This window comes from Prunus avium, chromosome 3 (assembly GCF_965620075.1).
Source record: "Prunus avium chromosome 3, drPruAviu1.hap1.1, whole genome shotgun sequence".
Taxonomy (NCBI): Eukaryota; Viridiplantae; Streptophyta; class Magnoliopsida; order Rosales; family Rosaceae; genus Prunus; species Prunus avium.
This window is the reverse complement of record NC_142286.1, coordinates 36,384,462-36,397,356: the sequence shown is the minus strand read 5'-3', so window position 1 is coordinate 36,397,356 and position 12,895 is coordinate 36,384,462. Positions and strand designations below refer to the sequence as shown.

At 35.5% G+C, this 12,895-nt stretch overlaps 1 long non-coding RNA gene across 1 annotated transcript; it reads right to left on the bottom strand.

Moving 5' to 3' along the window:
* Positions 1-9,860: 9,860 nt before the first annotated feature.
* LOC148296066 (uncharacterized) lies at positions 9,861-11,021 on the bottom strand. The gene is made up of 2 exons (XR_015834770.1): positions 10,823-11,021; positions 9,861-10,478 (listed from the first exon to the last, which is right to left on the bottom strand). It is a non-coding gene; the product is annotated as an uncharacterized LOC148296066 (long non-coding RNA).
* Between the last annotated feature and the right edge of the window lie 1,874 nt (positions 11,022-12,895).

Below are 12,895 nucleotides of genomic sequence, written 5' to 3'. Positions count from 1 at the left end.
CTCGAGGGTGCTATCCTGTGCTCTTTTCTCTCGGATCCCTTCATTTCTGGCGCAAATTGCGAGCACGTTTTTTTTTTTAAAAGGGAGCATGTCTACACTTTCACTTACTTTTGCCTCCCTGTTTTCTGATGTTTGTGTTTTTGCTTTTTCAGTTTTTATTTTATTTTATTTTATTTTATTTTATTTTCAATTATTTTCTTCTTGTTTGACTGGTTTCTTAATAATGTAGTTGGAAGAAGACACAAAATTAAAGATGCGTCTTGGACACCTGGTGCAAGAATCCCAACTCTTCTCTTTAAATTATTGTTTGAATTGCGTGTTTATTTCAGTTTATTTATTTATTTATTTATTTTGTTTTTTATTTAATTAGGTAGTATAATTTAAAACTCATAGGATATTCTTTGAAGGAGCTAAATTTTTGGTAACTCCAGTGAGCAACCGCAGTCTATACAGTGTCTAGGAGTTCTTTAAGGCGACACCTTCGGTGTCTAAGAAGTTAGGGTTTTAAGCGGGACCATTGTGACCCCTCCAACCTTCCCGGAACCCCTGGCTGTGTTTTCTGAGGCCCTTAACTGGTCATCCTTAAGTTTTTCTCTTAAAAGAAGAAGCAGTTATTTGTGTATTTACTTAACTAAAAATAAAAAATAAAAATAAAAAAAAATCTTGTTTGGGTCTTCGTGTTTTTGTTTGATTGTCGTTCTTTACATTTAGGGTCAATCGTTTCTTTGAGATAGCTAACGTTTTTATTTCCCAATTAAAAAAAAAAAAAAACACACATACACTTTAAAATTAAATAATAAATAAAAACTAAAATCATTTCTTCTTGGCGCTCGGTGTCTCGACCATAGGAGCTTTGAGTTTGGCCCTCTGGCTGTCCTCTTCCGGGGCTTCACGCACAGCCTCTTGGGGCTCATCACTTGAGCTCCCAAAGATCGCAATCTTAGCTTGAGCGTAACTACTCTCGCGATCCGCTTGCTTGCGTTTACCCGGTCGGTCTAGGTCCTCCAGTTGCTTTCTCATGTCGCGAGAGTACAACTCTACCATCTTTGATAGATTTTTATTCTCGTCTCGCAATACTTCTAGCTGGTGTCGATTCACCTCCACAATCCTTGACCTCTCCCTTTTCAAGCTTTTTATAGCACTCTGACAGTCTTCAACCAAACTTCGCTCCGCCGCCAACTGAGCTTTAAGCACCTCTACCTCATGGGACTTCGCAAGTAGGCGATGACCCAAACTTGCGACACATGCTGTACTCTGCACGCTCAGTGCCAGGGCATCACTCGTGACCCGGTTGTCATCCCTTGTCCCGAACACACGTATATCTTTGGGAGTCACTAAATTTCTGCAAACTCCAATGGCAACATCGTTGTCTAGGAGTATTGAGTCATTGACAGTCACAGGCCCCCATGCGGAGGCAAAGTAGGGCATCCATACTGGTGCTACTGCTTGGCCTCGTGTCTGAGTCGGTGGAGCTAGGTTGAGATCTAACGAAAAGGGGTAGGAAGAAGCCATTTGATTTCTCACTTTTTTTTTCTTTTTCTTGCTTCTTTTCTCTTTTGTGTTTCTGAGTTTGTGTGTTTTTTGTTTTTTGTTTTTTTTCCCTTCTTTTTCCTTCTTATAGATGTAGTCTTTGACAAACAAACCCTAGCCGTTGCAGCGTCTAAGCGTTTTCTGAATATCCAGCGTTCCTCGAGTCCCACAACCTTCTCACTTTCCAACCGTTTCCAACACATTTGTCACGACTTGCTTTGTCTGAACGGACGCGTTCAGCAAAGTTGTCGCGCCTTTCCATGAGCCCGTAATTTTCGCTTGTGGATCTGCGGCGCCTCTATGCGTCGACACGTGGCTCCTGCTTTCTGCCCGTGACTATCCATGAAACGACATCAGGGACCACATTCCCTCTTTTTAGAAATCCCGCTTTGCGCTCATAATTCACGTTTTATCTTTTTAAGAAAAAAATTAAATTTAAACGTGTGGGCTTCAGATTTCATGTTGGGTCGGGTTTTACCGTTGTTGGGTTAATTTCATTTTGGGTTGGGCTTTCAATTGTTTGGGTTTCAGTTTGTGTAAGACTATCTGTTAGGGCTTACTGTTTTGAGTGTTTTACTGTTTCGTGTTTTTTTATTTATTTATTTTATTTTATTTTATTTGATTGTTTGTTTTGTAATTTTTATTTTGTAATTGTTTTATTTTATTTTTGTATGTTTTGTGATTTTTATTTGCTTTAATACCCTTCATTTGTTGTTATGACATTGGTTGTGGCTAATTTTTAAACATTGAGGACAATGTTCATTTCTAGGTTTGGGGGTATTGGAGTTTAGCAAGTAAACTTGGTTTTTCTTAAAATTATTAATAAAAAAAAAAAAAATTAAATAATTTTGTTTTGAATCTTGTTTTGTTTAGTCACTTTCCGAACACATTTGATGAGATTGTGATAAATGTTGCATGACTTAAATAAAAAATTGAATTTTATTTATTTTTTTTCCTTGTAAATTTTTATTGTAAAAAATAATAATTAATTAATTAATTAATTTGGCATCGTTCTAGCATGACATGTTCGAAACCTTCTTTGCACTTGCCATTTGTTTCATAATTTTCCAATTAAAGGATTTGCATGATCTAAAGAATTGTATGAATCATAAATTAGACTTTATAATGTGAGCTTTTGAGCCTTGTACTTCATTTCATGAGTGTTATATACACATACTCTTAATTTCTTGTCATCTAAGTTGTTGTTTGATCTCATTATTCATTGATTTGGTTGAACACTTAAAAGTCATTCATTCTTTTGCAATTTGATCTCATGACATTTAAGAAATGATATTAAGGCCCTCTTTGGATCGTTTGTGCCTTTCAAGCTAACCTTATGCATGTTTAAGCATGACTTTCCATTGTTAACCATTTTGAGCCTACATGTAAACCTTTTCTTTCATTTTACCAATTATATTTCCTCGCCTTAGCCTGAAAAACAAATATTTACCTTTCTAAGGAACTCATGAGCTTTAATTGGGATGTGTTTTTCATACTAAGTTTGGGAATTGGTGTTACATTTTGAAAAAAAAAATCACACAATTGGTGAAAGAAACGAGAAAAGTTGTGATTAAGTGGTGGTTGAATGAAATTTCATTTTTGGGTTTCATTTTTGGGCCTTCAAAATAAATTGGTGTTTGTTCAATTCAAGGAAAGGAGTATGAATCATTGTAAATGAAGGTATAAGGAGTTTTGATCGTGTAAAAGAAAAAATCTAATCGTGATGATTCGAAGTCTTGTAAACAATTGTTTTATGCTCTTATATTTTGAGTTTCTTGGACTTTGTTTTATCCATACCCTTCATTTCTTACTCACCTTACACCCTTGGCCCCATTACAACCTATGCTAAAGACCTAAATTGATCTTAAATGTCATGTGGTTGAATTGCATTCATTTTTCTACTTTTAAGTGTTTGGCATCCTTCTTGAGATCATATTAATGCAAGTCCTTCATCTTTTTATTTCGAGTTAAGTCCTTATGGTTTAACTCTAACCTCATGTTTATAACTGAGTATTGCATTGTAGCCTTCTTCCGAGTGATTCATTTGTGAGAGGACAACTTTGGTGAGATTTGAAGTTGAACTTGTGCTTTGTATGATTTTTGAAATTGTGTGAAAACTAAGATTGGGGAATTTGTTGCATTTGGCTATCACACTACCACACTTTGAGCATATTATGTTTTGAACTTTGCCGCTTTGTGAATAATGTTTAAAATTGAGCTTTTATTGTTAAAACTTTTGAGTCATGTGCATGAGTCATTTCTCTTCAGAAAATGTTCGGAAAGATTGTTTTGAGTTCTTTTTATTTTTGTAATTTTTTTTTGTTTTGTTTTGTTCTGTTTTTGTTAATGTAATTATTTTTTTTTTTTTTGTTTTTGTTTTTGTTTTTTATTTTGCTTAAGGACTAACAATCTTTTAAGTTTTCTAATTACCTTGTTTTACAGAGTCAGTAAAACGTTTGTGGGTATCGTATCTGTTAAACCCTCAGGAGACACAACTCCTCCTACTAGGGATGCCTAGAGGTTTAAAGGCTTGTTGCATATGCTCAATGCAATCGAGTTACCTACGAAAGTGGTCTAGTTAACTTCTTGTTTGTTTTTATCTTTGTTTTCCTTTTGTTTTGCTCGAGGACTAGCAAAATCTAGGTTTGGGGGTATTTGATCGGTGCATATTTACATATCATTTTGTACCCTTCTAGCTTATGATTTGGTTATGTTTTTGAGTTAAACTTGTGCTTTTAATCCTTTTTGTGTTTATTTTTCAGTTCATTGAGCTTTAGGTAATAATGAGGGCTTTGGATAGTAAATGATGCAATCCATGCATGTTAGGGCCTAATTTGGATGAATGGATGAAGAGCTTAAAGACAAACTCAATTTTGGCTACAGTCCCCTGCCAGCCCAGTTTCGTAGGTCATATTGCAAGCTTTGTTTCAGCAACCTACATAGCTCGGATGAGGCCACATTCTTCATGAAAGTTGTTCCAATGGGTGTTTAATATAACATATCCAAAATGCAGCCCCATTGGATAAATATGGAGTCTGTTACCTAGCAAACACAGAGCCATGCTCAGGATGGATTTTATCAGCGCGCAAAATGAGTTAGCAATTTGTTTTGGCCTTAACTTCCTCCTCCGACCTTGGATTGGCCCAAATGATATATGGCTGGAAAGAAGACATTCTGAACTTCAAGTTTGAGTGCTTAAAGTCTTAATTTGCTTAAGGGAAGCCCAATTCGTAAGCCCTTGAAGTTGCTGGTCATGCTGACCTCAGGATGAGCTATTATTTCTGGTTGGAAGCTTGGTCATGGTGACATGAAGATGAGCTAGGGCTGCTGGTGGGATTTATTAGTGAAGTGCATCAACCATTTCAGATTTTATAATGGAAGTGTTGTATGCATTAGTGAAGTGCATCAACCATTTCAGATTTTATAAAACAAAGTGTTGTATGCATTAGCCATACTTAATTCAGATTTTCAGCTTCCTTAGGCCTATATATAGTGAGGTTTCCCAAGCTTGTAAAAACACCCCAAGGGGGGGGAGCTCTCAAACACTTCTCTAGAGCTCCCTTCCCTTCTCTCCCTCAAATTCTCTTAGTTTCCCTTTGTAGTTCTCAATTGTTGTAATAAGATCATTCTATTAAATTTTCTTTGTACTAAATATCAAACACTTTTCCTTTCTCTTCTTCTAATTCTCTAAAGCTTTCAAACACATGTTCTTCCAAAATCCTCAAAGTTCTCAAACATCTCTCTACTTCCCTTCTCTTCCAAAAGTCTCCATGTCTCAAACACTTCACAAACACATTTCTCTTCCTTCCCTAAGTTCTCAAATTCTCCAAGTTCACAAACATCCTCCAAGTTCTCAACCACTCTCTTCCAAAATCCACAAAGCTCTCAAAACACCTCTCTACTTTCTTCTCCAAATCCTCCAAGTTCTCAAACACTCTCTTCCAAATTCCCCATGTCTTAAACACATTCCCTTCCAAAATCCTCAAAGCTCTCAAACACATGTTCTTCCAAAATTCTCTAAAGTTCCCAAACACTTTCTTCTCCCTCCTCAAAGTTCTCAAACACTTCCTTTGTTCCTCAAAGTTCTCTTAGTTTCCTTAATGTTTTCTTAGTTGTAATTTATTTTTCTTTGTTATGTAAATTCTTTTCTTAAGTTTTCAAGTTGAATTAGTTTCCAAGTTTCAATTATGGTTTTTGTTCTTATTCATTATGCTCATAAGTTAATATGCTAGTTTGAATGATTGATCACCATTTAGGCTTGCATGTTAGCTATCTTGGTTTGAATTAAGAGTATACACCATGCTTTAATTCGAATTGAACTATGAATAGGAAGAGTATGTATGGACATTCGACAACAGGGATTAGATACATGCTTGGTTGTTTAAATTGTTCTTCTATGCTTAATGGGTTCCTAATGCTTAATTTTAGGTTAGACAACAAATGATCAAATTAGGGAATTAGGAACACAAGGTTATGACCACACACCATGGCTTAATCATACTTTAGCTAGAATCAATCCATTAATCTAATTGAACTTGGGAACTTATTTGCTTGAGTTACTTATTTCTTTCTTCCTTGTTTTATGTTCTTTGTTTTTGTTTCTATTTTGTGTAGGGAAACTAAATTGGATCATTCAATCACCAATCCCTGTGGAATCGACCTCGCACTTACATATGCTATACTACCAACGGTTCGTGCACTTGCGAGTATCACAAGTTGAGGATGCAGCTTAATCCATTTTGGTGGAGCTAAATCTACGCAACAATGACAAAATGAAGTTAAATTGTCAAAATATATAACAGAAAAGATCTAAACAACAAAAACAACAGATTTGAAGTATTAAGTAATCATTTCAAGTCAAATCCACATCCAATAAAATTTTACAAAGTGAGCAACCCTAAATTTACAGCCAAAACCCATCAAGATCCAAACTTTTGAATCAGAAAATTGAAACCAAAATTCAAAGTAATCTCAACCCAGAGGTCGAGTTGTGGAAATAGTACTACACGATAAGCCAAAACAAAAAATTGGTGAATGAAATGATAAATAATTTGCGGAAGCAAAACCAGAATCATAAATAAATAAATAAATAAAAAGACGATATGTTAATATCAAAAACAAAACCCATGCCATTTTATCCATCTCATTTGAGTTTCATTGAAGGATATTAAAAATTGAACCCTAAGGATGTTGAGTTGGCTCTGATACCACATGTAAGAATACACCTCTAGCGGCATATCAACATCACAAAGGATTACAACATAAGACTTATGCAATATTAATAACAGATTCACTATTGATACATAATTGTCAAGGAATACATAGATGAAACAAGAACGATCTTCTACTCTCTGCAAGTCTCAATATGTTCTAGCTATCAATAGGTCAAGCCCAAAATAGAACTTGGCGACGTGTGAGTGCAGGGATCAGGTCCTTTTATATTGATCAAACCTTAACCATATCTCTCCTATTATAGATAGAGTTAGTGTTTAAACAAACTGATAAACGTAAGCAATTGAGTCCTTATCAATATAATATAGCTACCAAGTCTGTCAAAACTAGGAGTCTTAGTACAACTGATAAATACAAACCCTATTATCTTGTTCTAATATGATAAACACAACATGTGATTATGCCAACTCACATAAGTCATCTTACAGAACAGGCCTTGCAACTTGTCATACCAGCCTTGATTAATAATTCTTTAGCATATTTCTGTTGATTAACAAAAATAGAACCTGAGTTGGAATATGAAATTTGTAAGCCTAGAAAATAAGTCAGTCGTCCCATATTCTTCATTTCAAAGACTGTACTTAAATATTCAACAATAGCTTGAATGAGTTGAGAACTAGAGCCTGTAAGAATAATGTCATCGGCGCACAAGAGCAGAATTATGATATGTGAACTATTGTGCTTCACAAACAGACTTGGATCAGATGAAGAAGACTTGAAATCAATAGCAGAAAGATAGCTAGCAAACTTAGCATTCCAGGCCCTTGGGCCCTGTTTTAAACCATATAATATTTTCTTTAATTGACAAACAAAATGAGGATGTTGAGAATCAACAAATCCCTGTGGTTGCTTGTTAGGTTCATTACATGATTTATCATGTTATTCACCCAATGTTTTGAGTTAATCCTTGACATTTTATAGTCTTCTACTTCATGTTTGTGTTTTTGTAAATTTTACCTTGGTTAGAATAAATGTAAGCTAAAAATGCATTATTGAATATAAAATCTGTTTTTGCTCATTTTCGTAGGTAAACTTCTTGGCATTGGATCAGCATGTTCCAGGGCTCGGATGAGGGGAAGATTTTCATGAAACTTGTTCCAATGGATGTTGACTACGACATATCCAAATTTGAGCTCAATTGAATAAGTGTAGCTTATCCAACCGATCCAACATTGATCCTAACTTTGGAATTGTGATTTGGACCACATTTACCTCCATTGAATGTCACCCTTCATTTTCTAATTGTTACCACACCACTTGGTAATAATATTTTACCACACCACTTGGTAATAATATTTTACTTAGATAAGCTGGAATCTCTCTCAAGATATTGAAAGTCAAATGATGAAAGTGATGACAAGTGGAGAGAAAGGCCAAAGAACTTTGGGTAGAAAGTGAAGTATCCTATGGAGTAATGAGTAGGAAGAGAGAAAGAGGAGAAGGCATCTAAGGGGCAGCAGCCAAGCAAGAAGAATCATTCTCTACACTTTGCAATTTCTAACTTTAGGGAGCTAAGGAGGAGAGCAAGGAGCAAACAAAGAAAGAGGAGAATGGCATGATAATTGGAGAGAACCTTGGGGAGCCTTGAGGCAAGGATCCAAGGGGTTGAAGATGCAATTCTCTTTCTCCTCCTTGTTTTTAGTTTCTTTCATTTTATTTCTTTCTTGTATTTTCTTAGTTTCAATGTAACTTCTTATTTTTCAAGGGCTTAGGTTGAAGCCCTAAACATGATTACACTTTTGTTTTGATGCTTTGAGTTTAAGGATTTATATATGTTGTTGATGAATTCTTTTTCACTAAATTAATCATATGCTATGTGTTTACTTCCTTTGATTGATCACCTTAGGTCATATGTATCTAGCGAAAGTTGAGAAGTTGTATAAGATACTCAAGAACATAATTTCTAATTAGCAACAAATGATTGAATCCTTTCTAAGTGAGCATCATGTGAATTGATTTCTTGACAACAATTGATGAATTCCTCTTCACTAAAATAATCTATCCTTGATGTATGTTTTTCTTTGATTAATGACCTTTGAAACCATGCTTCTTGAGATTGTTAGGATTATAAATACCTTCATGTTTTCCTAAGCAACTAATGGATGAAGTAAGAATCATCCATGTGAATTGGTTTCTTGAATGCCTAATGTAAACATCATGCTATTAGGGTTATTGTGATGTTCATATTCTCTTTAAACTTAATGGGTTTTTCATATGATTAAATCGAAGTACTAGTGGTACAACTAGATTGATTTTATAGGAAGCACGAGTATTGTAGCATTAAACACGCACCTTACTTATTTTAGAAAGAATCATGCGTCTTGAGCCACTAAACCCGGTCTTAATTGTGAACATCTTCATCAATTTGTTTAGAGTTTATTTGCTTTGAGTATTCAACAACATGAATTAAAAGTGTAGGGATGACTTCCAAGTGTTCTAGTTTTAGTTGTCTCAGATTACGTTTTGTCACTTACGTTTGTTAATCTTCTTAGTTAGCATTTTTTTCGTAAGTGTTTCTAGAATTAGTTTCTCATTTCAAATCCCCCTATGTGTTGGGTGTTTAAAGTGTAATTTTAGCCTTGGAGTTGTGTGACATTGTAATTTTCTTTTTCCTTCTTTTTCTTTTCTTATGTTCACTAGGAAATCAAATGGAATTAGGCAATCCAATCCTTGTGGAATCGACCTCGCACTTATATAAACTTTATTACCAACGGTTGGTGCACTTGCGAGTATAGTGCATGTTTGAAATAATCTCTGTTTTGTAGGTTGTCTAAAACATCACAACATTGCTTCAGAAAGACTTCCTCCTTAATATCACCTTGTAAGAAGGCATTCTTGACATCTAATTGCCTCAAGAACCAACCATGCATTGTAGCTAAGCTGAGAATAATCTGTACAGTTGTATGACTAACTATGGGGCTGAAAGTTTCAGTATAATCAAACCCATGTGTTTGACAAAAGCCTTGTACTACCAGTCTTAAGCTGAGAATAATCTGTACAGTTGTATGACTAACTACGGGGCTGAAAGCAGTGGCGGATCCAGGAATTTTACTTGCGGGGGTCAACGTCTAAAAGGCAAAAAAATTCTATACAAAATAGAACCAATAAAAATGAAACGATAATATTACAATTCTTAATTAATAGAAAAAATCACATTACAATTGTCCACGACGAGTTTTCATACTCTGAAAACGTTGCATTATAGAGTCATTATCAATACAAATAAACACATCTTTCTCAATGTAAACAAGTAAGCTATCACTCAACCATTGATCTCCCATTCGATTGCGAAGTGGACCTTTCACAATATTCATAGCAGAAAATACTCTCTCCACAGAAGCTGTTGCAACCGGTAAAGTTAAGGCTAATGTGAGAAGCAAATAAACATAATTAAATGTTCTATGCAACCCTTTCTCCACCATTTTTCTTGCAAGGCTACCAATCCCTTTCAATTGAGAAAAATCGCTCCTCGTACGCATATGCTCTTCGAACTTCGTCTCTTATGTTAGGATCATAATCTAATATTTGAGGTCGAAGTCCAGGGTCTGCAGGAAGATTATTCATAAGATCTTGCAACTCACTTTCTTTTGAACTACCCACATCTCTTGAAATATCCACATCTCTTGAAATACCCACATCTCTTGAGTTCGAACTACCCACATTATCCGAACTAGAAGTAGTTGACGAGAACTTTCTCTTAAAGTATCGTTCCATAACTTTATATGCAAAAAATATACAAACTAATTAATAATCTAAATTGCCAAGAATTTTTCTAACTAACCAAAATAATCAAAAACTTCAAACAAATACAATCAACAACAACAAAAATGTACAATAATCTTTATTAATCAATTAAAGCATAATAAAATATTAGAAAATAGGATAACATAATTTCAATTTGAAGGATAAAATCCATCATATTAAAACATACAAACTAATTAAATCATACAAACTAACAAACTAACATATAATTAATTAAAAACTCTAATTCATTCAAACTAATCAACATATTAATCAATCTTATCAAAGCATAAAAAGATTATGAAATAGGATAACATACTTTCAATTTTGAGAGCAAATTTCAAAGCTAATTGAATTTGGGGTTTGTTGCCACCACTTGATGAGGAGAACGCCGGCGTCGGAGGATGATTCACGTGAAGAGGCCTTCAGATTGAGTGAAAGTTGAGTAGACTTAGGGGTTGGGGTTGGGGATTTAGGGTTTGAATGAGAGGAATGAGTGAAAAACCCATTTCCAATCTGTTTTATCGATTTGCTGGGCTACTGTAAGTTTTTTTGTTTTTTTTTTGGTTAAACATGAGCCAAAACGACGTGGTTTATGCAAGGTTTTAAAAAAAAAAAAATCACTTAAATGGAACGACGTCGTTTTGACGTCAGAAACAAAAAAAAAAAACCACTTAAGTAGAACGACGTCGTTTTGACGTCAGGAACCCAAAAAGAAAAGGAAGCGCTGGCCTTGCGCGCGCGCGCTGCGCAGCTTGGCTATGGCTGCTCCTCTCTTTGGGGCATTTCATCGAACACATTCTGGGCATTTGCAGGGGTCAAGTTCTTCAACTCCAATGGAAGATTCTGGGCTTGCGGGGGTCATTTGACCCCCCTTGCCCCTACGTGGATCCGCCACTGGCTGAAAGTTTCAGTATAATCAAACCCATGTGTTTGACAAAAGCCTTGTACTACCAGTCTGGCTTTATACCGAGACATAGTGCCATCTGAGTTGCGTTTCACCTTATATATCCATTTGCTGCCCATAATATTAACACCACTTGGTGGAGGAACTAGAATTCATGTACCCTGCATGGTAAGTGCAGTAATCTCTTCCTTCATAGCATTAACAGTCAGGAGAGTGAGAGGCACCATTGTAACTAGTAGGTTCATCCAATGCTGAAATATCAAGCAACTTTGTGTGATAACACTCATAATCAGAAAATATTTTCCCTTGTACAACACTAGACTTAGATCTCGTGTGCATAGAAGGCGGATCATCCATATAAGATATACTAAAAGAAGAACTAGAACTTGCCTCAGAATGAGTAGTAGAACCAGTAGAAGCCATTGGAGGAATTAACACCTCGAATTGTTTATCAATAAATACTGGTAGCATAGAAGAATGAGTAGAATCAACTAGATGAGGCGAAACACCATTAGGAGAAGAAATTAAATCCCTGGCTGAGAATGATTCAGAACTAGTGTGATCAGTTGAAAAACTTCTTGAGAAATATGAGGCAAAAATGCACAGAAACTGTAGCAGTAGATACTGAAGAAGACTCGAGCTAAGATACACACTTGAACATACTGCTAGTTTTAAAAGGATAGACTGTGTCATCATGAATCACATCTCGAGAGACGAGTAACTGACCAATGCTAATATTAAAGCACAAAATTCCTTTATATCCCAATAAATATCCCAAGAAAACACATAAAGTAGTTCTAGGTTGAAGCTTATGTTGATTGGTAGACCTAAGGCAAGGATACACAGTTGTACCAAAAATTCATAAATGCTGAATATCTGGATGTTGATGAAACAATCTAAAATAAGGGGAGTGATTTGCGAGTACCCTACTTGGCATTCGATTAATGAGGTAAGTAGCATGAGCCACAACATGAAACCAAAAATGTTGAGGAAGTGAGGCCTCTGCCATTAAAGTAAGAGCAGTTTCAAACAAGTGTCAATTCTCTCGCTCTGCCAAACCATTCTGTTGGGGCTTGTAAGGACATGAAATTTGAGGGTCAATGACTTTGGAGTCCAGAAATTTAGTGAAAATATTACTCTTATGGGTATACTAGTGATTTGCCCACTGAACTTGTACCTAACTTTCAATTAACCCATAATACTTTTTTTTAGAAAATTAAGGATATAATTTTTTTTTTCCGCCAATTTCACCCCTCCGTCTAAATCCACAACATTTCATCTCATTTGCAATTAAAAATGAGGGCAAAATGGTCATTTTGTACATTAAAAATAAATAAAAAATGAAAAATAAAATTAATGGTATACTAGTGCGAGCACTGCAGGCAGTGGTGCCCATTTGCGATCAACGACGTGTCGGGAGATGTCGAGGGTGGGCTCATAAACGGTGGGTTGTAGGATGCTGGTGACCACGAGGTTCCATCGTTT